This window comes from Pseudophryne corroboree, chromosome 11 (genome assembly GCF_028390025.1).
Source record: "Pseudophryne corroboree isolate aPseCor3 chromosome 11, aPseCor3.hap2, whole genome shotgun sequence".
NCBI lineage: Eukaryota > Metazoa > Chordata > Amphibia > Anura > Myobatrachidae > Pseudophryne > Pseudophryne corroboree.
In genome coordinates, this window is record NC_086454.1 from 326,189,669 (window position 1) to 326,215,528 (window position 25,860).

The 25,860-nt window shown below is 52.2% G+C and overlaps 1 protein-coding gene and 1 pseudogene across 3 annotated transcripts in view; one reads left to right on the forward strand and one right to left on the reverse strand.

Annotated features, from left to right (window-relative positions):
- Positions 1–25,860, reverse strand: part of LOC134969637 (solute carrier family 66 member 2-like) — a 223,208-nt gene that overhangs the window by 132,271 nt on the left and 65,077 nt on the right. The window lies entirely within an intron of this gene.
- On the forward strand, positions 10,565–11,303 carry LOC134968777 (transmembrane protein 229A-like; annotated as a pseudogene).

Genomic DNA, 25,860 nt, shown 5'->3' on the forward strand with positions numbered 1-25,860 from the left:
CCGGGAGGGACAGCCATTGGCCTCGGTCGGCAAAGTCAATTGGGAATTTAAGGCCTAGGGTTATCCACGTCCGGGATCTCGTAGCTGAGAGTCCGGAGGGAAACATGGGGTTCTGCCAGATGGGGGTTAAGGGTGAGGGTGTGGTGGTGAGACCCCACTTCAGAGAGAGGGTGTCCCAGGTTTTGAGGTTGAATTTGATGGTGGGAAGAAGTTTAGAGGTTGGGGGTCGAGAGGCGGAGGGGAGTCCCCATAGGGGGGTCAGATCTGGGATGCCAATGAAGGCTGCTTCGATGTCCAGCCAGGAAACCGATCCTGGAGGAGCGTAGGAAGTGACAATGTGGGATAAGTGGGAGGCGAGGTAGTATAATTTGACATCGGGAAGTCCTCTGCCTCCCATGGAGGTTGCTCTTTTCAGAGTGTTGGCAGCAATGCGGGGAGGTCTGTGGTTCCAAATAAAGCGTATAAGGGCTCGTTGGATATTGCGGAGGAAGGGAGCCGGGACCGCCACAGGGAGAGTCTGGAAAAGGTAGAGCCATTTGGGGATTATGGTCATTTTAACTGCTATGATCCTGCCCAGCCACGAGATGAAGAGACTGTTCCAAGAGGTCAGGTCGGCTAGTGTGTTGGTAAGAAGGGGTGGGAAGTTTTCCCGGAAGAGGGAGTCGTAGCGCGGGGTTAGGTATATCCCTAGGTATTTTATCTTTGTGGGGTGCCATTTGAGTTTAAAATTGGTGCGAAGGGACTCAGCCTGGTGTTGGGGGATATGTAGCATCATGGCCTCAGATTTGGAGTAGTTGATCTTGTAGCCTGAAATAAGGCTATAGGCTTGTAGAACCGAAAATAGGTTTGGGAGTGAAATAAGGGGCTGAGTGAGGGAGAGTAGGATGTCATCTGCGAAGAGGGAGATTTTGGGATCTGTGGGGCCTACCTTTATTCCGTGTATATCCGGATGTGCTCTAATTTGGGAGGCAAGGGGTTCTATAATAAGGGCAAATATTAGGGGGGAGAGGGGGCAGCCCTGACGTGTGCCATTGGAAATGCTAAGTGGGGCGGATGGGGTACCATTGATAAGGACGGTGGCAGAGGGGGTGGAATATAATGCTAGGATGCTAGTGAGGAAGCCACCGGACAGGCCATAGGCCTCCAAGGTGGGTTTCAAGAAGTCCCAGGAGATCCGGTCAAATGCTTTTTCGGCATCTAAGGAAAGCATGATAGTGGGGCATCTCCTGGAGTTAGAGATATGTATAAGGTCAATGGCACGTCTGGTGTTGTCTCTTGCCTGGCGGCCCGGGATAAAGCCTACTTGGTCGTAGTGGACAAGGGAAGGGAGGTATGGGTTAAGACGGTTGGCCAGGATCCCAGCAAAGATTTTCAAGTCTAGGTTCAGGAGAGATATGGGGCGATAGCTTGCGCAATTAAGGGGGTCCTTGCCTTCCTTGGGGATCACCACAATTCTAGCCTCTAGCATCTCAGGGGGAAAAGGGTCGCCTTGGACAATCCCATTGAAGAGAGAGTGTAGGTGGGGGGAGAGAAGGGCAGAGAATTTCTTGTAGTAGAGAGCGGTGAACCCATCTGGGCCCGGAGATTTGCCTATTTTTTGCATGAGTATAGTCTGGGTGATTTCTTCCACCGTAATCTCACCGTTGAGAAGGTCCAAGGCGTCCGGGGGTAGTCTGGGTAGTTTAGAAGCAGAGAGAAAGTGGGAGATAAGGTCGGATCGAGGTTGAGGGGAAGAGCCCGGTGGAGGGGGCGGAAGGTTGTATAGGTCGGTGTAGTAGGATTGGAAGGCGGCTCTAATGGCTGTGGGATCCTGAATGATTTGGTTGAGAGAGTTTCTGATAGTGACAATGTTGGTTTTGGCTCTTGTGGAGCGGAGTCGGGCCGCCAGGATCTTGTCCGCCTTGTCATCCTTCTCATAAAAAGACTGGCGAAGCCACTTAAGACGCTTGGCCACCCGTGTAGTAAGAAGAAGATCGAGTTCCGCTTTAATGGTGCGAAGTTCGGACAAGACCGCCTGGTCGGGAGACGCCTTGTGTTGGGTCTCAAGTGCATGGAGTTTAATGGAGAGCCTGTTGTATTGGGAAAGGGATTGCTTTTTAGCTTTTGAGGCTAGGCTGATAAGGTGTCCTCGAAGGACAGCCTTGTGCGCCAACCAGAGGGTGGGTCTAGAAATATCGGGGGAGTCATTTAAGGTGAAATAATCAGAGATTTTGTCTTGAAGATGGGACTTTGTCTCAGGGTTGTGTAGGAGGGAGTCGTTGAGGCGCCATGTCATGGGGCGAGGACGGGAAGCCAAGCCTGCCAGGTCGCAGGAGATGGGGGCGTGGTCGGACCAGATTAGTGGGTGGATATGGGCATCACGGAGGTTGATAGCAAGATCATGACTGAGCAGGACCATATCAATGCGGGAGTAGGAGTTATGAGGGGCAGAGTAGAAGGTATAGTCGCGGGCAGAGGGGTCTTTTATCCTCCAAGAGTCGTAGAGGAGTTGGGATCGCATGAGTCGGAGGAGGGATCTAGAGCGAAGGGAGTCCGACGGGGAAGGAGTAGGGGAAGATGTAGAGCGGTCTAGCTGTGGATTGAGAACGGAGTTGAAGTCACCTGCAAGTATAAGGTCGCCCTGTCGGACTCGAGTGAGGAGATTATCTAGCCTTGTAAAGAACCGTTCCTGTCGCTGGTTAGGGGCGTAAACGTTAACCAGGGTGCATGTATTATTGTTGAGTTTACCCACTAGGATAAGGAATCGGCCGTCTTTGTCAGCATGAGAGTCTAGGAGTTCAAAAGACAGGTGGCGGGCAATTAAGATTGCTACTCCACGTTTTTTGGCTAGGTGATCGCAGGCATGAAAGGAAACGGGGAATGGTTTGCATTGCAGGGTAGGGTGAGATTCGTGCACGAAGTGAGTTTCCTGTAGGAAGATCAGATCGCCTCTATGGTGTTTAAGGGAAGCAAAGAGCTTGCCTCTCTTTTGAGGGCTGTTCAAGCCCTTCACATTATGAGAGAGTACCCGGAGACCCATGGGCAGGCAGCAGTGAGGTAGGCAGATTTGAAAGGGCGGGAGTGATTGGAGGTGGAGAAGGGGGAGGGGGAGACAGATCGAAGATATATGAAATGAGAGAGAGTGTGGTCAGAGGAGGGGTGGAAGGGAAAGAGGACCGGAGGGGGTGGGGGGGTGGTTGGTCGTCTGGCGGAGGAGGCCAGGACCGGTAAAGCTGACAAGGGGAGGGAATACTAGGCGTTGGGGGAGCACCTAGGTCAGCGGTAGGGCCCAGGGCCCTGTGGGGGCGCGGCATGGGGCCCTGATCGCGAATCACGAGCCGCTCGGGAAAAGATAGGAGGCAAGCCTCCCCTGGGGGTACCTGAGGGAGAAAGCTGGAGAGAAGACAGGTAGAGAAGATAGCTGGAGCGCCCACCCCAAGGGGCGGAGAATAGGAGGGGGGGGAGGAGGGGGGAGAGTGGGTCAAGTATCTGCATGTAAACATATCAGGAGAGTAACTTTTGAGTATGTAAGCAGTTAGACATTTAAACTTCCAAACAACGTAACATTTCAATAGAGGATAACAACAATGCTATTGTGAAGCAACCAAGGGATCAGGAAGTAGCGTCACGAAGAGCCTAAGGTAATGTAGCACTTCAGGTGGGGGGGGTACGACCAGAAGTGATCGTCCCAATTCAATGTGGGGTGCTGTAGCGTAGAGAGGTGAGAGTTCTCAGGGCACTGGGGGTGGAGCCTGGGGGGCCCCGGAGGACGGCACCGTGAACCACTCAGAACGAGGAGACCGAAGCGAATCCCGCCGTGTCCGTGGTGGGAGGGATGGAGAATGGACATCTTGGTCAGGAGCGGGGATGCCCAGTTTAGAGAGGAGCGTTTGGGCCTCAGATTGGTCTCTAGCTGTGAGGAGCTTCCCTTGGTGCCACACTAGGATCCGGAAAGGGAAACCCCAGCGGTACTTCACGTTGTGACGGGAGAGCAGGGAAGTGATGGGTTTGAAGTCCCTGCGTTTAGCTAAGGTTAGCGGGGATAAGTCCTGAAAAATCTGGAGTGGGGTGTTTTGGAAAGTCACAGATCCCAGCCGTCAGGCCTCCCTCATAACGGCCTCCTTCGCAGTGAAATAGTGCATTCGGAGAATGACATCTCTGGGCTGAGAAGAGTCCTGGGAGCGCGGTCGCAAGGCCCGGTGTGCTCGGTCCAGGAGGAGATGTTCCTCAGGGGTGTCGGGCGACAGGTGTGCGAAAAGACGTTTAAGGTAGAGTTCAAGATGAGACGCCTCGACCTCCTCAGGGATACCCCGAATCCTCATATTATTTCTCCTTGCTCTATTGTCTTGGTCTTCGTTCTCCTCCCGGAGGTGGGCAACATCCTGACGGAGTTGATGCAGCTCGGTCTCTGCTGTTTGTTGGAACGTTACCACCTCTTCGACTCTTCTTTCGAGTTGGTCCGTTCTGGAGCCGATATCGGCTATATCGGATTTCAGGGAGTGTAGAGCTTGGACTGAGGACTTAATGTCCCGCATCTCCTTAAGGAGGGAGAGGAAGTCCTTGCGGGTGAGGGGTGTGAGATCGTCATCTTCGGCCTCCGATTCGGAGGGGCCCCGAGAGGGGCCGGGATTGTCGGGCCTGTTCGTGGCTGGGGTGCCTTTTTTGGTCAGTAATGGTGTGAGATCGGACCCCTGGGATTTTTTGTTACCCCTGGTCATTTTGGGGGCGTAGGGGGGTAGGTGGAAAGCAGGGTGAGGAATGGGGGTGGCGTTCCAGCTGTGAGGCTCAGGGCCAGGGAAGGTGACTCGTGGGGCTTTAAGGGGACATTACGGTGTGGACATCAGCCGAGCCCGGCAGATGGAGCCCGCCCAGGGAGGCCCGCGGGAGGAGAGGGAGGGCACCCCGGCCCGGACTGGAGGGTGAGAATCCGAAGTCGCAGGAGAGGGGGTCCCGGAGACTATCTCCACCGCTCGGGGACCACAGGGACGTGTCCCGGGCACGGACCAGCCGGCAATCGGGGCAGCCCCGCGGCGGGGACCCGGTGGGGGAGAGGACCGCGGGCTGATGTGTAAGCGACTCCCAGGCGGGTTCCCGCGGAGGCCTCAGTGGGGTTTAGGTGGATGGAGGCAGAAGGGACCGCGGTCCCGGAGACTCACCAGACGGCCGCCGCTGGAGCGGGTTGCAGAGAGCCGGAGGTTGAGGGTGGTCCGAGCCGGCACCTCTCGAAAGAGCGTGTATGGGCTTCCAGGTGAGTAGCAGGAGTGGGGGAGATCCCCTCAGCCTCAGTTTGATTAAGGTCGCAGGAGGGGGGGGATGGAGCTGCGTCCAACCCCTCGAGCGTGGCTGGGCCGTCGGCCGTCTGCGGGTGCTGTGGGGTATGGTGCAGGATGAGGGACTGCAGCGGGGAGCAAGGGTCGGTGAAAGCGGCTCACCTCTGCGCAGACGGGCTCTCCAGGCCGCAGGTCCTCCGCTTCTCCGCCCGGGTCCCGAGGTCCAAGATGGCCGCCGCCGTCAGGGCTCCGTGCCTCCCGCAGCCGCGTCCGCCCGGACTCTTCCCCCTCCCGCAGCACCGCCGATCTCCGGTGCCAGGTAAGGGAGGTCCGGGTGTTTAAAGCAGGGATGGGGGTCCCGTGAGGGCACTCCGGGGGCTCCAAGGGCGGACGCCCTCCGCGACGGGCATCGCCGGAAATCGAGGCCCCGGCTTCAGGTGGGTGCGTAGGCCGCAGTCCGCAGAAGCCAGTATACCGGCTTCCCGACTCCGCAGCACAGGTCCACCGGTGTGAGGGGGTCCCGGAGGGGTAGTAGATGGTTTGGTGGGTTGAAAAAGTGGTCTGGGGAGGGAAACAGAGGGATAATTTCCTCAGGGAGTAGAGAGCTCCCTGTTTGTGCAGCCACTCTGATCGGCCTCCAGGCCATGCCCCCGAGGAGTGAAATCTTGGCTTTCAGAGACAGGCATATCCTCTTGTGCATGTGTAGGTGAGAGCCCGACCACTGGTCCAAGAGGTCCAGCTGAAAAGGTTGAGCATGAAACCTGACGTACTGCAGAGCCTCGTAGGCGGCAACCATCTTCCCCAGAAGGCGGATGCATTGATGAACCGATACCCAGGTAGGCTTTAAGACATCCCGGACCATTGTTTGAATCACCAATGCTTTTTCCACCTGGAGAAATACCCTCTGCACTTCCGTGTCGAGGATCATTCCCAGGAAAAACAGCCTCCTTGTCGGCTCCAGACTTTGGAAGGTTCGGGATCCAGCCGTGCTTCCTGAGCAGCTGTGTCGTGAGCGCGATGGATCACAACAACCTCTCCCTGGACGACGCCTTGATCAGGAGATCGTCCAGATATGGAATTATGTTCACCCCCTGTTTGCGGAGGAGAACCATCATCTCCGCCATCACCTTGGTGAAGATCCTTGGTGCTGTGGAGAGGCCAAACGGCAGCGCCTGGAACTGATAGTGATCGTCCAACAGTGCAAACCTGAGATATGCCTGATGCGGCGATCAAATGGGAATGTGGAGGTAAGCATCCTTGATGTCTAGAGACACCAGGAAGTCCCCCTCCGTCAGTCCTGAGATGACAGCTCTCAGAGATTCCATCTTGAATTTGAACTCCCTGAGGTAAGGGTTCAAAGACTTTAAGTTTAGAAAAGGCCATACTGAACCATCCGGTTTTGGTACCACAAAAAGGTTCGAATAATAACCCTTGTTCCACTGCTGAGGTGGAACTGGAACTATGACCTCTGACACCATCAATTTTCTGATGGCCTCCAGAAGAATTGTTCTGTTTGCCAGCAGAGCTGGCAAGCCTGACTTGAAGAAACGGTGAGGTGGGGGATCTTGAAACTCCAGTCTGTACCCACTGGACACTATATCCAGGACCCAGGGGTCCAGGCCAGACGACACCCAGACGTGGCTGAACTGCCGGAGTCTTGCCCCCACCTGACCCTCCTCCAGGCCTAGCTGTCCACCGTCATGCGGAGAACTTAGGGGTATCAGAAGCAAGCTTCTGGGTTTGGGAACCTGCGGGAGCAGGTTTCTTTCCTTTCACACGACCACCTCTGAAGAAGGTGTTCGAAGGCTTGTTCTTTCTAGGCCTCGTGGGCCGAAAGGACTGTGACATGGCTGGTGTAAAAGGCTTCTTCGTAGCCGATGCAGCTGAGGGGAGGAAAGGAGACTTACCCGCGGTAGCCGTGGCAATCTACGCATCCAGCGCCTCCCCAAAGAGAGCCTGACCTGTATAGGGTAGGCCCTCCACGCTCTTCCTGGATTCCATGTCCGCAGACCATTGGCGCAGCCAGAGACCCCTGCAAGCCGAGACGGACATGGAGGAGATCCCCGCAGCCATGGAACCCAGGTCCTTCATGGAATCTACCAGGAACCCTGCAGAATCCTGAATATGGCGTAAAAATACATCAACTTCACCTTTATCCAGCGAAGTCGACTCCTCCTGCAGAGTGATTGACCACCTGGAATAGCTTTTGCAATCCAAGCACAGGCTATAGTAGGCCGTAATATAGCCCCGGAAGCCGTGTAAATGCATTTTAGCGTAGCGTCCACCTTGCGATCTGCCGGGTCTGACAACACCACCTGTTTGGACAGCCTGGAGACAGAGGAGTCGACTATTGGCGTGGACTCACATTTCTTTCTATCTTCCTCTGGGAAGGGAAAAGCAACCAAGACCCTCTTAGGGATCTGAAATTTCTTTTCCGGAGTTTCTCAGGCTTTTTCAAAGATAGCGTTTAATTCTTTGGATGCCGGGAAGGTGAGGGGGGGCTTCTTATTATCTTTAAAAAAAGGCCTCCTCCACCTGCTCAGGAGCTGTGTCAGAAATATGTAAAACATCCCTCACAGCTTCAATCATCAACTGCACCCCCCTAGCAAATGATGCTGTCCCCCTTGACACATCCCCGTCACCGTCTGCAGTGTCGGTGTCCGTGTCATCCTGCATAAGCATTGCAAGTGCATGTTTTTGAGAATGTACCGCAGGGGACCCCGAGGAAGCAGTATCAGACCACACAACCATAGAGGATTGTAGGATCTGAGTGGCATGCCCAGTCCTAGCAACCCTGTCAGAAATCTGAGAAATAGTCACCCTCTTACACACTAACCATTCTGGCTCTCTAGCTGAGATCTGCGCTACAACAGTGCAATCCTGATTACATGGTATGGAGTCTTCCTGGGAAGACAAATCCTCTGCAGCATATGAAACAGTGTCCCTAGACATGTTGTCACACACACCAAACACCCCACAAACACACAGGGTATACACTAGACAGAGTTTCCCCCCAAGAATGGCAGAGAGACACAGAGATTGGAGCCAACCCACAAACAGCGCTATTAGAGGGGGATCAGTACTAAATCCCGCTGGACGGGATCCCGGCAGTCGAAATACAGACGCCGGAATCCCGACCACACAATCCCGACAGGGGTGGCGAGCGGAACGCAGCCCCTTGCAGGCTCGCTACGCTCGGCACACTATTATATTCTCCCTCTATGGGTGTCGTGGACACCCACGGAGGGAGAATATGTCGGGATTGTGCCGGTCGGGATTCCGGCGTCAGTATTTCGATGGAATCCCGGCGGGATCTTGACCGCATCCCATTAGAGGTATAGGGAGACCTAACCAGCGCTCACTGTGTCCCTTAATAGGTGACACAGCCTATTATACAGCTTCCGCCCCCCCCCTTCTACAACCCCCTGGTACCGTACAGATAGCTGGAGTTGCACTGGAGGGACCTGGACATCCACTAGTAGTGATTGCAGGCAGGAAAAATGGCGCTGAACGCTGCTGGGTCCGCTCTGAGGTGAAGCTCCGCCCCTTCAATGGCGCTGTCTTCCCGCTCTTGAAGATTATACTGGCCTGAGGAAATTTGTGCTGGCTGAGATCCGCAGACCCCGACAGGCTGGAAATGGTCAGTGTAGGGTACCTTGCTGGCTCAGGGCGCACCTCACAGCGCTGCACCACAGTACCGCTGAGCCGTCCAGGAGCGCGGTTAATACCGTGCTCCCACCCTTAAGCCGCCCTCTTCACACTGACCCCCCGCTTGTAAGGGGGACAGTGACTAACTCGCCACACTTCAGCTCTGTGAGGGGGTGGCGGCTGGCTGCCGGGGTGAGAGTTCCCCTGTGGCGGGGCGCGATCTGTCCCCTCTGGAGCTCAACGTCCAGTCAGCGGAGGCAGTGGCTCAAGACCCCGCAAGGCGGACACTGCTCCCCCCATCAGTCGATGCAGGGAGGATGTTGCCAGCAGCCTCCCTGTAAAATAACAAACTCTAAAAAAAACTTTTACTAGAGAAGCTCTGTAGAGCCCCCCTAGCTGTGACCGGCTCCTCCGGGCACATTTTCTAGACTGAGTCTGGTAGGAGGGGCATAGAGGGAGGAGCCAGCCCACACTATTAAACTCTTAAAGTGCCAATGGCTCCTGGTGGACCCGGCTATACCCCATGGTACTAATATGGACCCCAGCATCCTCTAGGACATAAGAGAAAATTGCATTTCTATTTTCCACACAAAATTATGCAATTTTTGTACTTTTATATACAGTATGTATAGAGTAATTGGGGCTTAAAGTGTTCGGTGTCTACTTTCCTATATGGCATTGGCCTCACCTCCTCCACTTGTCATAAAAGGCCCTTGAACATTTTCAGCTCCAGGACCATGAGGCCCTTAATCCGGCCCTGCCCAAATACACATAATGACCACAGCAGTAGCACCCCTTTTACAATGCCCTCATTAGTAGTGCCCCTTATGCAATGCCCACTGTAGTGATAGTGCCCACAGTTGTAGTGCCCCTTATGTAGAGCCCATAGTACATATGGCACCCAGTGGTAATGCCCCGTGTAGTATTGCCCCCAGTAGTTATGCCCCCTGTACATCTGCCCCAGTACATCTGCCCCCAGTATAGATACCCCCTATACAGATGCCCCCAGTACAGACGCCCCCTGTAGATATGCCCCCAGTACAGATACCACCGTAGTTATACCCCCAGTACAGATGCCCCACTGCCAGTATAGATGCCCCCTAGTAGAGCTGCCCCAAGTACAGATGCCCCAGTACAGATGCCTCCTAGTAGAGATGCCCCCAGTACAGATGCCCCCTAGGAGAGCTGCCCCCAGTACAGATGCCCCCTAGTAGAGCTGCCCCCATTACAGATGCTCCCTATTAGAGCTGCCCCCATTACAGATGCCCCCTAGAAGAGTTGCCCCCAGTACAGGTGCCCCCTAGTATCCCCACTTCACACACACACAAAAAACCCGCACACAATACTCCCCAGCCCCGCTCCTGCTTCCGGACCGCTGCTGCCGTCTGCCTGGTCGCCGGCTTCTCGGACTATGGGAGAGACATCACGTCCCACAGCGCCGCACACACCCGGAAGCCGAAGCTCAGGAGTGAGCTCTGGCTGCCACTGAGGGGAAGGAGCTGGCATCCGCTGGTAACACAACCTCAGAGGGTGCCCGGCATCCCCGTGAGGCTCTGGGCTCACATTCTTGGTTAGATGAGCCGGAGGAGGCGGAACTGCGTTCCGTCTCCAATTGGAACTGACGGAATGCAGTTCCGCCCCGTTCTGGCTCATTTTAACCTCTGGCTATGGGCAGGAACCAGGGTGCTTGGAGGTGGCAGGTGGTCAAAGCCCGAGTGAAGGCTCCATCAGGTGGCACCTCCTCACATCCCTTGCCTGTCTGGATGAGGCTGTATTTCTATGGCATGCACGGCCTGGCCCTGGATGTGCTGATCTCCTGCGCCCGGCGCTTCCCTCACAGCCAGCCTTGTGGGCTTCTCCTCCCCATCCCGGTGCCTGCTGCATTCCGCCGCCTACCTCTCCCTGGAGAGGATCTACCTGCAGAGGAAGAGCTTCCCCGACAACCACCTGGCTTTCCACTTCGTCTTCTACCCCTCCGTTTTCGTGGGCCTGCAGATCCTGCTGCGGAGGACGTTGCTGCAGTGCTGCCCCCAGGAGCGGGCGCTGAGTGTGGCAGAGCTGGCACTGGAGTATGGGATGGCCGTCTACTACTCGCAGGTGTTTCTCCGGAGCTTCCTGAGGATGCAGTACCAGAGCTGGGAGGGATTGGGAGCTGCCTGGGCTAGTGCCGGCCGTCGGCAGGTGCTGTGCTTTCTCTTCTTCAGCATGCACGGCTTTCTGGACGAGGTCTTCTTCACATCCGCCTTCAATGCGCTGGAGAAGCCGGACAGCCCGCTGAGTGGAAGGAGCTGGAGTGGTAACACAACCTCAGCGCGCGCCCGGCATCTCCATGCGGCTCCAGACTCACATTCTTGGTTAGGTGAGCCGGAGGAGGCAGAACTGCGTTCCGTCTCCAATTGGAACTGACGGAGCGCAGTTCCGCCCCGTTCCGGCTCACTCTAACCTCTGCCCTTGATTATGGCAATGATAATATACTATGTAGACAAAAGTGATTGGACACTAACTGCAAACAGATCAATGAGATGTTATTGACGTCAGTACTTTGTAGGACCACATGCAGTGATTACTGCGGACACCCTTCTTGGCAAACTGTCCAAAAGTTCCCGGACAGCAGCAGGCGGTATGTTTTGCCAATCCGCCTTAAGTACAATGACCAACTGCGACACTGAAGAAGGTCGTGACGGTCTAGAACACATCGATTGCTCCAATACGTCCCAGAGGTTCTCAGTGGGGTTAACAGTATGAGCTGGCCAGTACATCCAGGTTACAGAATTTTCTGTATACCAGTCCAGCATCACCCTGGAAACATGACATCGTGCAAGCTGCGATGATCCCCTTTTCAAACTCGGTTAGCTCCTTCTGGCAAGTCATTTTGTTAGCAAATGATCTAATCAGTGCCCCTCTACTCATGTTATACCTTCATATTCACATGTCTGCTGCAGGAGCACACCGCTTTGCTTGCGTGGAAGGGGAGAGGGGGTTGGGGGATGTCCAATCACTTTTGTCTACATAGTGTATATATCAGTATATAAGACCGTAGAGGATGCTGGGGTCCACATTAGTACCATGGGGTATAGACGGGTCCACCAGGAGCCATTGGAACTTTAAGAGTTTAAGAGTGTGGGCTGGCTCCTCCCTCTATGCCCCTCCTACCAGACTCAGGGGGAGATGTACTAAGCCTGAAAAGTGATACATTTCACAGTGATAAACTGCCAGCCAATCAGCTCCTAACTACCATGTCACTGGCTGTGTTTGAAAAATGACAGTTAGGAGCCGATTGGCTGGTACTTTATCACTGTGATATTTATCACTTTTCAAGGCTTAGTACATCTGGCCCTCAGTCTAGAAACTGTGCCCGAGGAGACGACATACTTCGAGAGAAGGACTTAACACAGATAGTGGTGAGATTCATACCAGCTCACACACAAGACAACTAGCTTGAACTATTCAGCAAAGACTGAAACCTTACTTACCAAGGTCACTTTTTCTTTTCTTTTTAATTTCAAATACGGTTGGACCTTTGGGAGCACCGCTGACAATCACCATTTTTTCTGCCCATAGATATTTATTCTGATGGTAGAAGGTGATCTATCTTAGACTATCGTCTAATTTGTCAGTTTTCCTCGGAGCGAATATTTCATTTATTGTTTTCATCATAATCTCTCTTTTTGATCCTGTGCGGCATTCCCAAACCCAAACCCCCCCCCCCCTTTTCTTACCAAGTAACAATGCAGTACTCAACTAAAACGAAGTTGTACTGAACTCAATAACAACAGCAGGAAAACGAAGCGCTGGGCGGGCGCCCAGCATCCTCTACGGACTACGAAAAAAGGATTTACCGGTAGGTACCAACATCCTATTTTCTCTTACGTCCTAGAGGATGCTGGGGTCCACATTAGTACCATGGGGATGTACCAAAGCTCCCAGAACGGGAGGGAGAGCGCGGAGGCTCCTGCAGAACTGATTATCGAACTTGTAGAACTTTGCAAACGTGTTCGATCCAGACCAAGTTGCAGCTCGGCAAAGTTGTAATGCCGAGACACACCAGGCAGCTGCCCAGGAAGACCCCACCTTACAAGAAGAGTGGGCCTTAACAGATGGTGGACTTCTAGGCGTATGATACCTTGATAAAGCTGTTGGTACAGCGAAACGCGTTGGTAGAGAGGAGCAGGTCACCACTGATTTTCCATCCAACCTGGAATACGCCTAGAAGTCCACCAGTTTGCACAAACGGGGAATTTGCAGTCATCCACAAAGGTGCATAAGACCTAGCTTTCAATAGGACTAAGCTCTGTCCGGAATCAAGCATCCAAAGGTCTGTTTCTACACTTCATGGGGACTGTGACTTGCCAATATTGAATCTGTCCCCAGGACTGTGGCACTTTTCCATGGACTCTTTTCAGTTGAATATGTCCGGCTTCTATATCTGGTAATATACCAAAGAAACTGCTGTGCTTGCCCTAATGTTATAATTGCAATTCTATTTTCATATCTATTCTAATTTTTAATAATAGGTATTTGTTGCAACAATTTTCTATGTAATAAAATACACTTGGTTTTTCATGTCCATTTTTTTGCGCTGTACATATTTCTTTGTATTGCTATTTTCAGGGACTAACTATCCCTTTAAACAGCTGCTTAAGGTCAAGCATCTCATTTTTTCTAGCGCCGGGCTCATTACCTAGGTAATTTCTTTTCCCATATCCACTCCTGGCTGCAGGAAGAGGAGGAAACGTCCCAGTTGAAATTCCACCGCAGGAAATTTCTTGGACTCACATCGTGAAACATATTTCTTCCAAATACGATGGTAATGTTTTGACGGTACCCCTTTCCTAGCCTGTATGAGAGTAGGAATAACTTTCTTCGGAATACCTTTCTGAGCAAGAATCAGGCGCTCAACTTCCATGCAGTCAAACGCAGCCGCAGTAAGTCTTGATAGGCGAACGGCCCCTGCTGCAGCAGGTCCCCCCGAAGAGGAAGAGGCCTCGGCTCTTCTTGCAGTAGATTCAGAAGGTCCGCGTACCAAGCCCTTCTTGGCCAGTCTGGGGCAATGAGAATCGCTTGAACCCTTGTTCTCCTTATGAGCTTTAGGATTCTTGGGATCAGTGGGAGAAGTGGAAACACGTACACTGACTAGAACACCCACGGAGACACCAGGGCGTCCACTGCCACTGCCTGTGGGTCCCTCGACCTGGAACAATAACACCGAAGCTTCTTGTTGAGCCGAGAGGCCATCACGTCTATTTGGGGTAGTCCCCAAAGATCTGTTACCTCCTTGAACACCTCCGGATGGAGGCCCCACTCTCCCGGATGGAGATCGTGTCTGCTGAGGAAGTCCGCTTCCCAGTTGTCTACTCCCGGAATGAAGATGGCTGACAGCACCAGCGCGTGCTTTTCCGTCCAGAGGAGTATTTTTGTGACCTCTGACATTGCTGCTCTGCTCTTCATTCCGCCCTGTTGGTTTATGTAAGCCACTGTTGTTACGTTGTCCGACTGCACTTGAATAGCCCGGTTTTGTAGAAGAGGGGCTGCCTGAAGAAGACCGTTGTAAACGGCTTATAGTTCCAGAATGTTGATGGGCAGGCCAGCTTCCAGGCTTGACCACCGTCCTTGGAAGGTCACCCCTTGTGGGACTGCTCCCCAGCCTCGGAGGCTCGCATCCGTTGTTAGCAGGACCCAGTCCTGAATCCCGAACCTGCGGCCTTCCAGGAGGTGAGGCAATTAGAGCCACCAGAGGAGTGAAATCCTTGCCCTTGGCGACAGACGAATTCTCTGATGCATGTGGAGGTGAGATCCCGACCACTTGTCCAGGAGGTCCAGTTGGAAGGTCCGAGCATGAAACCTCCCGTACTGGAGAGCCTCGTAAGAGGCCACTATATTTCCCAATAGGCGAATGCATTGATGTACCGACACCCGGGGTGGCTTCAAGACATCCCGTACCATGGATTGGATCACCAATGCCTTGTCCCGCGGAAGAAACACTCGCTGCACTTCCGTATCCAGGATCATTCCCTGAAATGACAATCTCTGGGTTGGTTCCAAATGTGACTTTGTAAAATTCAGAATCCACCCGTGACTCTGGAGCAGTCGCGTTGTGAGAACAATGAACTGCAGCAGCTTCTCCCTGGACGATGCCTTTATCTGGAGATCGTCCAGATAAGGAATGATGTTCACACCCTGCTTGCGGAGCAGAATCATCATTTCCGCCATCACCTTAGTAAACACTCTCGGTGCTGTTGAGAGGCCGAATGGCAGGGCCTGGAACTGAAAATGACAGTCCAGCAATGCGAAGCGGAGATAAGCCTGATGAGGCAGCCAAATCGGAATGTGAAGGTACGCATCCGTGATATCCAGTGATACCAGGAATTCCCCCTCTTCCAGACCTGATATCACCGCCCTGAGAGACTCCATCTTGAACTTGAACTCCTTTAGAAAGGGGTTCAATGATTTTAGGTTCAGAATGGGCCTGACCGAACCATCTGGTTTCGGTACCATGAAAAGGTTTGAATAGTAATCTTTCGTCAGCATGTGCGGTGGTACCGGCATAATGACCTGTGCCTCCACCAGCTTTTGGACAGCGTCCTGAAGCACAGTGCCGTCCTCCAACAGAGTTGGTAACCCCGACCTGAAATAACGGTGAGGAGGGAGACTTTGAAATTCCAGCCTGTATCCCTGAGACACAATATGTATTACCCAGGGATCCAGGCCGGACGATACCAAGACATGACTGAACTGTCTGAGTCTCGCTCCCACAGGCCCCACCTCCGGGCCTTCCCGTCCACCGTCATGCGGAGGACTTTGGAGTACCTAAAGTAGGCTTTTGTTCTTGGGAACCTGCGGCGGCAGGATTCTTGGATTTTACCTTGCCTCCCCTGAAGAAGGTATTGGATGACTGGGCCTTTCTGGACTTGTTGGGCCGAAAGGACTGCTGCGTAGCTGAGGAGAAGGATCTCTTCGGAGCAGGTGCTGCTGAGGGAAGATACGGAGACTTACCCACTGTAGCGGTAGATATCCACGTGTCTAGGGCTTCCCCAAAGAGTGCCTGGCCTGTATAGGGCAGCGACTCCACACTCCTTCTGGATTCTACGTCGGGCGACCACTGGCGGAGCCACAGTCCCCGACGAGCTGAAACAAACATGGAAGAAATTCCCGCAGCCACGGAACCCAGGTCTTTCATGGATTCAACCATAAAACCTGCAAAATCATGAATGTTGCGTAAGTACAATGCAACATCATCCCTATCCATTGTATCCGAATCCTCAATTAAGGTAGCTGACCACTTCACTATAGCCTTCGCAATCCATGCACTGGCAATAGTGGGACGCAATATGGCCCCTGAAGCAGTGTACACTGATTTCAGAGTATTATCAATTTTCTTGTCTGCCGGCTCCTTTAAGGCGGTAGATCCCGGTACAGGTAAAACCACCTTCTTTGAGAGTCTGGATACAGATGCGTCAACAATAGGCGGGTTTTCCCACTTTTTCCTATCCTCCTCAGGGAAAGGAAAAGCTACCAGAATCCTTTTAGGAATCTGAAACTTCTTTTCAGGATTCACCCAGGTCTTTTCAAATATAGCATTCAGCTCTTTTGACGCAGGGAAGGTTAGCGAGGCTTTCTTGTTTTCAGTGAAGAAAGCCTCCTCAACCTGCTCAGGTGTGGTATCATTAACATTTAACACATCCCTGATAGCCTCTATCAACAACTGTACCCCCCTTGCAAGAGATGCGGACCCCCGCAACACATCCCCATCACCATCTGTAGTGTCAGAATCGGTATCCGTGTCGTCTTGTGTTACCTGCACAAGCGCACGTTTGTGGGGGAATATAGTGGGGTGACCCGAGGTACCAGACAAGGGCCATACAGCCATAGAGGACTGCAATACCTGGGTTGCAGACTCATTACTGGTAACCCTGTCAGATATCTGAGAAATCCAAGTCCTGATAAAGGAAAACCACTCTGGTTCCCTTGTTGGAATCTGTGCCAAACCAGTGCTAACCTGATTACATGGAATGGGATCATCCTATGAGGATAAATCCTCTGCAGCATATGACACTGTATCCCTGGACATTGCTGCTGGTGACCACCAAACACACCACACACACACACAAGATGGGGTAAGACAGAGTTTCCCCCCCAAGAATGGCAAGAAAGAGACAGAGATTGGAGCCAACCCACACCAGCGCTTAACACAAGGAGAAAAACCCCTTATCAGCGCTGACTTGTGCTCCTTAATAGGACACACAGTCAAACAATCAGCCTCCACTCCCTTTCACAACCCCCTGGTACCGTATTACAGTAAACTGGAGCTGCTGTGGAGAGACCAGGATCTTCCTTCAGCTATCAGCATGCAGGAAAATGGTGCTGGAACGCTGCAGGGTCCGCTCTGAGGAGAAGCTCCGCCCCCTTAATGGCGCTGTCTTCCCGCTCTTCTGAATTTGAAACTGGCCTGAGGATTTGTGCTGGCTGGGATCCCGGGAGCCCTACAGGCTTGCTGACCAGAGTGAGGGGTAAGCGCTGGCCCAGGGCGCCCCTCACAGCGCCGCACAGTGTGCATCTAGTACCGCCCAGTGGCGCGGTTAATACCGCGCTCCATCCCCTGTTGCCGCCATCTTCACACTGGCTCCCCACTTGCTAGGGGGGTCAATGACTAACTCACCACTTGCTTCAGCTCTGTAAGGGGTCGGCGGCATGCTGCTGGGGTGAGCGGTTCCCTGCGGCGGAGACCGATCAGCACCTCTGGAGCTCAGTGTCCAGTCAGCGGAGCCAGTGGCTCAGACCCCGCAGGGCGGACACTGCTCCCCCCCTTAGTCCCTCGCTGTGTAAAATAACAAACTCTAAACTAAACTTTATTAGGAAAGCTCAGGAGAGCTTCCCTATCTGTGATCGGCTCCTCCAGGCACATTTTCTAAACTGAGTCATAGAGGGAGGAGCCAGCCCACACTCTTAAACTCTTAAAGTGCCAATGGCTCCTGGTGGACCTGTCTATACCCCATGGTACTAATGTGGACCCCAGCATCCTCTAGGACGTAAGAGAAAATATGATATATTTCTCAGTGGATTACCAATGTATGTTAGTGCAATGTAACTCGCAGTGTTACAGGAAACGTACAGTGATGATACAGTGAGAGTTTCCTCTCCATGCCTATATTGCAGCCGTACAAACGATTGCGTGACCGGTTGGGCAGCAAAGATATTACCTTTCCAGAAAATCCTTTGTGGTTTGAATGTTGTCAAAACACTGACGGTATGCGAGAGGGGCCGCGAAAAAATGTCAATCAAAGGGAGTTTATGCTCCATAGTAACCTGCAATTTGTAATGGATACAGGCAGTGTGCACTGCACGCAGTGGTTCTGTACTACCCTTACTCAGCTTGCTATATACATTTAACTGATGGAGAAAGCAATGAATACACTGAGCAGCAATCAAACACTATGGGGGGTCACTCCGAGTTGATCACTAGCTGAATTTGTTTGCAGCGCACCGATCAGGCTAAAAAATGGCAGTTCTGCGCATGCGTATGCGGCGCAATGCGCACACGCGACGTACGGGCACAACGAACGATGTAGTTTTGCACAGGGTCTAGCGAAGCATTTCAGTCGCACTGGTGGCCGCAGAGTGATTGACATGAAGTGGGCGTTTCTGGGTGGCAACTGACCGTTTTCAGGGAGTGTTCGGAAAAACGCAGGCGTGCCAGGAAAAACACAGGCATGCCAGGAAAAATGCAGGCGTGCCAGAAAAAACGCAGGCGTGCCAGAAATAACGCAGGCGTGGCTGGGCGAACGCTGGGCGGGTTTGTGACATCAAAACAGGAACTGAACAGTCTGAAGTGATCGCAAGCGCTGAGTAGGTTTTGAGCTACTCTGAAACTGCACGAAAAAACTTTGAAGCCGCTCTGCGATCCTTTCGTTCGCACTTCTGCTAAGCTAAAATACACTCCCAGTGGGAGGCGGCATAGCGTTTGCACGGCTGCTAAAAACTGCTAGCGAGCTAACAACTCGGAATGATGACCTATGTATGGTACCTGCTGCCTGGACTCCGTTCACCAAGCTGCCACCACAGTAAGAATGGTCGTACCTACTGCGTGCAGCATGGCGCATGGGACGGGCATTATACAAGAGGGAGGCGTAGTATAACGTGCTGTGCAATACATAGACACTGAGGGGGTCATTCCAAGTTGATCGCACGTAGCAACTTTTTGCTGCCCGTGCGATCAACTAGACGCCGCCTATGGGGAAGTGTATTTCGGCACAGCAGGGCTGCAAACGCTTGTGCAGCCCTGCTATGCAAAAAAAGTTTTGTGTAAAACTAGAACAGGGTAAGAGTTACTTACCCTGTGCAATGGATCCAGCGTTGCAGGTCCTGGAATTGACATCAGACATCCGCCCTCCAAACGCCTGGACACGCCTGTGTTCACCGCACCACTCCCAGAAAACGGTCAGTTGACGCCCCGGAACGCCTTCCTCCTGTCAATCTTCTTGCGATCGCGGAAGCGATCGCTTTCTTCGGTCATCTTGTCGTTGCCCAGCAATAGCCGTCGCTGGGCAATTATGCGCCTGCGCATTGCGGCTGCCGCGCATGCGCAGAACCGACCAGTTCGCACCGCTACGAAAAACAGCAGCGTGCGAACGGGTCAGACCCCCTATGGGTCTTATTCATGTGCACTGCAGGTGGGGCAGATGTAACGCGCAGAGAGAGTTAGATTTGGGTGGGGTGTGTTCAAACTGAAATCTAAATTGCAGTGTAAAAATAAAGCAGCCAGTATTTACCCTGCACAGAAACAAAATAACTCACCCAAATCTAACTCTCTCTCTCTACATATTAGTAGCCTTCCCTCTGATTGCCACCCACAAATGTATACATGGGGCGAGGGTCTCGCTGTCTGTTTACATGGTGTGAGCAGGGGCGTAGCCAGAACTTTGTGGGCCCCATTGCAACATTTTGAAGGGGACCCCATCCCAATGTGTCTAGAGAGACACCTCTCTGCAGCAGTTGTTAGTTTTATGCCCTATATTAGTGCCCTAGTTCATTTTCTGAACCATAGTAGAGTCTTATTTAATGTTATGCCCCATAGTAGTGCCCTAGTTTCTTTTATGAATCACAATAGTGCTTAAGTTCAACCTATGTCACATGTCAGAGCTGCCAGTACACATTATACCGCACAGTACCCCCAATTCACATTATGATATATAGTGCTCCCCGTTCATATTGTGCCTCATTACAGTGCCCCGCTTCATATTATATAACATTAAAATGCCCTCCAGTTCATTTTATACCACACTACAATGAGCAGGTTCAGGAGCATACCTAGATATATTGCAGGCTCCAAGGAAAAAGTTTGAAAGGGCCCCTACGTACCACCCACTGGTGAAAAATTTATATAACACATGTAACTGTGACAGGGAAGGTGGCCCCTCTCAGCTCTGGTCCCCATAGCAGCTGCACTCCCTGCACCTATGATAGCTATGCCCTGTATATAACACATGTAACTGTGACAGGGAAGGTGGCCCCTCTCAGCTCTGGGCCCCATAGCAGCTGCACTCCCTGCACCTATGGTAGCTACGCCCTGTATGTAACACATGTAACTGTGACAGGGAAGGTGGCCCCTCTCAGCTCTGGTCCCCATAGCAGCTGCACTCCTTGTACCTATGGTAGCTACGCCCTGTATATAACACATGTAACTGTGACAGGAAAGGTGGGCCCTCTCAGCTCCGGCCCCATAGCAGCTGCACTCCCTGTACCTATGGTATCTATACCCTTGGGTGTGAGGGTCTTCTCTGTGTGTGTATATATATATATATATATATATATACAATGTGAGGGTCTTGCTGTATGTATACATGGGGTGAGGGTCTCGCTGTGTATATACACAGGGTCAGGGACTTGCTGTGTTTATACATAATGTGAAGGTCTCGCTGTGTGTATATACAGTATGAGGGTCTCGCTGTCGGTATACATTGAGTGATGGTCTTGTTGTGTTTATGTATGGGGTCAGGGTCTCGCTGTGTGTGTATACAGTGTGAGGGTCTTGTTGTGTGTATATACGGGGTCAGGGTCTTGCTCCGTGTATACGCAGTGTGAGGGTATCGCTGCATGTATATACAGTGTGAGGGTCTCACTGCGTGCGTAATGAAGTTGGAATAAGGAGGTCAGAGGTCAGGCAATATAATAAACATTGAGTGAGGCTTCTATTGAACTCCCACGCCCAAAAACAGGATTTTAATTACATACCGATAAATCCTTTTCTCGTAGTCCGTAGGGGATACTGGGGTCCATTTAGTACCATGGGGTATAGACGGGTCCACTAGGAGTCATGGGCACTTTAATAATTTGATAGTGTGGGCTGGCTCCTCCCTCTATGCCCCTCCTACCAGACTCAGTTTAGAAAATGTGCCAGAGGAGACGGACATACTTTTAGAGAAGGATAGATAAGGATAGTGGTGAGATTCCGAACCAGCACACACAACAAGAGGAAAGCCAAGCTAACCAAACTTGAAACAGGAACAGCAACGGCTGAACCAACATTACTTAACCAAGTAACAGTGCAGAAAGAACGTAGCACTGGGCGGGAGCCCAGTATCCTCTACGGACTACGAGAAAAGGATTTACCGGTAGGTAATTAAAATCCTATTTTCTCTTACGTCCTAGAGGATACTGGGGATCCATTTAGTACCATGGGGATGTACCAAAGCTCCCAAACCAAGGTGGGAGAGTGCTGAGGTTCCTGCAGAACTGATTGACCAAACTGAAGGTCCTCAGAGGTCAAATTATCAAACTTGTAGAACTTAGCAAACGTGTTCGAACCTAACCAAGTAGCTGCTCAGCAGGGCTGTAAAGCCGAGACAACCCGGGCAGCCGCCCAGGAAGAACCAACCGACCTAGTAGAGTGGGCCTGTACAGATTTTGGACATGGCAAAGTTGCAGTGGAATAAGCATGCTGGATAGTAAGTCTTCTTTGAAGCAGGACACCCAATCTTATTGGGATCATAAAGAACAAACAGCGAGTCCATCTTTCTGTGACGAGCTGTTCTTTTCACATACACCTTCAAAGCCCTCACAACATCCAATGCCTTTGAAGTAGCAGAGGTGTCGGTGAACCACAATAGGTTGGTTGACGTGAAACGCAGACACCACTTTAGGAAGAAATTGCTGATGAGTTCTGAGTTCAGCTCTTTCCTCATGGAAAATTAAATAGGGACTTGGGTGAGACAAAGCCCCCAGCTCCGACACACGTCTTGCTGAAGCCAAGGCCAACAGTGTGACGGTCTTCCACATAAGATATTTTACATCCACCTCCTGTAACAGTTCAAACCAGTCCAATTGGAGGAACTGCAGCACCACATTGAGATCCCAAGGTGCCGTGGGAGGCACATAGGGAGGTTGGATGTGCAGCACACCTTTCAAGAACGTCTGGACCTCAGGGAGGGAAGCCAATTGTTTCTGAAAGAAAATGGACAAGGCTGAAATCTGGACTTTTATGGAGCCCAAACGCAGGCCCACATCCACGCCTGCCTACAGAAAAAGCAGGAAGCGTCCCAGATTAAATTCCACCTCAGAATAATTTCTGCTCTCACACCAAGAGACGTATTTTTTCCAAATAGATGTTACCCCCTTCCTGGCTTGGATCATAGTTGGGATAACCTTGTTAGGGATCCCTCTCCTGGCTAGAATCAGCTGCTCAACTTCCATGCCGTCAAACGTAGCCGCGGTAAGTCCTGATAGACGAACGGGCAATGTTGCAGAAGATCCTCGTGAAGAGGTAGAGGCCACAGATCTTCTAGGAGCATCTCCAGAAGGTCCGCGTACCAGGCCCTTCTTGGCCACTATCATTCCCAGGAATGGGAGCCTTCGAGTTGGCTCTAGGTGAGATTTCAGAAGGTTCAGAATCCACCCGTGATCCTGGAGGAGTTTGGTTGAGAGCAGTGCCGTTTCTTGCGGCGGGCGAGCCGTGCAACCGCACGGGGCGCCCGCCGCGGCACTTATTGAGAACTTTCAATCCCCCCTCCCCTCTCCTCCCGAGTGCCCAGCTCAGGGGGCGGGGTTTCGCGGAATAACGCAATTGCGTCGTGATGTCACGACGCAATCGCGTCATTCCGCGAAACCCCACCCCCCGAGCTGGGCACTCGGCAGGAGGGAGAAGGGGGAGCCAAGCCGCAGCGCCGCGCAGACGAGGGAGAGGCGGCTGAAGAGCGGGAAGAACTGCTTCAAATGTAAGTCAGCCCCTCTCCCTCTCTCCCTCTCCATCCCTCCCTCCCCCCTCACCACCACCACCTGCCGTACTGTGTAAAATGGGGACACCTGTCTGCCGGAATGTGTAAAATGGGGACTCTTGCCTGCCGGATTGTGTAAAATGGGGACTCTTGCCTGCCGGAATGTGTAAAATGGGGATGCAGTCTGCCGCAATGTGTAAAATGGGGGCACGTGCCTGCCACAATGTGTAAAATGGGGACACTTTCCTGCCACAATGTGTAAAATGGGGACACTTGCCTGCCGCAATGTGTAAAATGGGGACACTTTCCTGCCGCATGGGTAAAATGGGGACACTTTCCTGCCGCAATGTGTAAAATGGGGGCACGTGCCTGCCACAATGTGTAAAATGGGGACACTTTCCTGCCGCAATGTGTAAAATGGGGACACTTTCCTGCCGCAATGTGTAAAATGGGGACACTTTCCTGCCGCAATGTGTAAAATGGGGGCACGTGCCTGCCACAATGTGTAAAATGGGGACACTTTCCTGCCGCAATGTGTAAAATGGGGACACTTTCCTGCCGCAATGTGTAAAATGGGGGCACGTGCCTGCCACAATGTGTAAAATGGGGACACTTTCCTGCCGCAATGTGTAAAATGGGGACACTTTCCTGCCGCAATGTGTAAAATGGGGATGCAGTCTGCCGTAATGTGTAAAATGGGGGCACGTGCCTGCCGCAATGTGTAAAATGGGGGCACGTGCCTGACACAATGTGTAAAATGGAGGCACGTGCCTGCCGCAATGTGTAAAATGGAGGCACGTGCCTGCCGCAATGTTTAAAAAGGGGACACTTTCCTGCCGCAATGTGTAAAATGGGGACATTTTCCTGCCGCAATGTGTAAAATGGGGGCACGTGCCTGCCACAATGTGTAAAATGGGGTCACTTGCCTGTTGTACTGTGTAAAATGGAGGCACGTGCCTGCCGCAATGTGTAAAATGGAGACGCGTGCCTGACGCAATGTGTAAAATGGGGACACTTTCCTGCCGCAATGTGTAAAATGGGGACACTTTCCTGCCGCAATGTGTAAAATAGGGGCACGTGCCTGCCGCAATGTGTAAAATGGGGACACGTGCCTGCCGCAATGTGTAAAATGGGGTCACTTGCCTGTTGTACTGTGTAAAATGGAGGCACGTGCCTGCCGCAATGTGTAAAATGGAGACACGTGCCTGACGCAATGTGTAAAATGGGGACACTTTCCTGCCGCAATGTGTAAAATGGGGGCACGTGCCTGCCGCAATGTGTAAAATGGAGACACTTTCCTGCCGCAATGTGTAAAATGGGGACACTTGCCTACCGTGCTGTGTAAAATGGGGACACTTGCCTGCTGTGTAAAATGGGGACACTTGCCTACCGTGCTGTGTAAAATGGGGACACTTGCCTGCTGTGCAAAATGGGGACACTTGCCTACCGTGCTGTGTAAAATGGGAACACTTGCCTGCCGTGCTGTGTAAAATGGGGTCGCGTGCCTGCTGTAATGTGTAAAATGAGGACTTTTTTTTTTTTTTCATCCTGTGGTGGCCGTGATGATGAGATCAGATGAGGCCACGCCCATCTCAACAAAGCCACGCCCATTTTAACAAGGTCACGCCCCCTTGCCGGGGGTGGAGAGACCAAATGGCAGGTCATGGAACTGGTAGTGACAGTCCTGTAGTGCAAACCGTAGATAAGCCTGATGAGGCGGCCAGATTGGAATATGAAGGTATGCGCCCTTGATATCCAGAGACACTAGGAATTCCCCCTCCTTCAGACCTGAGATCACCGCTTTCAGAGACTCCATCTTGAATTTGAACACTCGTAAGTACGGGTTCAAAGACTTGAGGTTTAGAATCGGTCTTACCGAACCGTCCGGCTTTGGCACTACAAAGCAAGTTGGAATAGTACCCTTTGTTTAGTAGATGAGGTAGAACTGGAACAGTGACCTGAGTCTGTACCAGTTTTTGGATGGCATGCTGTAAAGCCTGATTTGAAGAATCTGTGAGGTGGGAGCTCTTGGAACTCCAGTCTGTAGCCCTGGGAAATAAGATCTATGACCCAGGGATCCTGGCACGAATTTGACCAGATCTAACTGAAGCATTGTAGTCGGGCTCCCACCTGACAGCCTTCCAGGCATTGCGGTCCACCGTCATGCTGAAATCTTTGAGAAAGCAGAGCCTGAGCTCTGTTCCTGAGCACCTGCAGTTGCTGGATTATGTGGTTTACCTCTTGCGCCGCTGGAGGACGTAGAAGCACCTCTGGATTTGCCCTTGAACTTGGCCGTCCGAAAGGACTGTATCTTAGAAGCTGAATAAGTCTCTTGGTTGGGGGGGGCTGCGGAAGGAAGATACGTAGACTTAACCGCAGTAGCTGTGGAGATCCATTTGTCTAGTTCATCTCCAAACAAGGCCTCTCCTGTGAATGGTAGGCCTTCCACGCCTTTCCTGGAGTCCGCGTCAGCAGTCCACTGGCGTAGCCACAAGCCCGTGCGTGCCAACATTGCCATAGCGGTGGTGCGTGCGTTAAGCACGCCTATTTCCTTTATGGCTTCCACCATAAAGTTCGCAGAGTTCTGTATATGCTGCAGGAGTAAGACAACATTCCCCCTAGATAAGGAATCTAACCCCTCAATTAGGTTACCTGACCATTTTGCAGTGGTTTTAGTGATCCACGCACATGCAATAGTGGGTCTTTGGGCCACCCCAGCAGCTGTGTACAATGATTTGAGTGTAGTCTCAATTTTA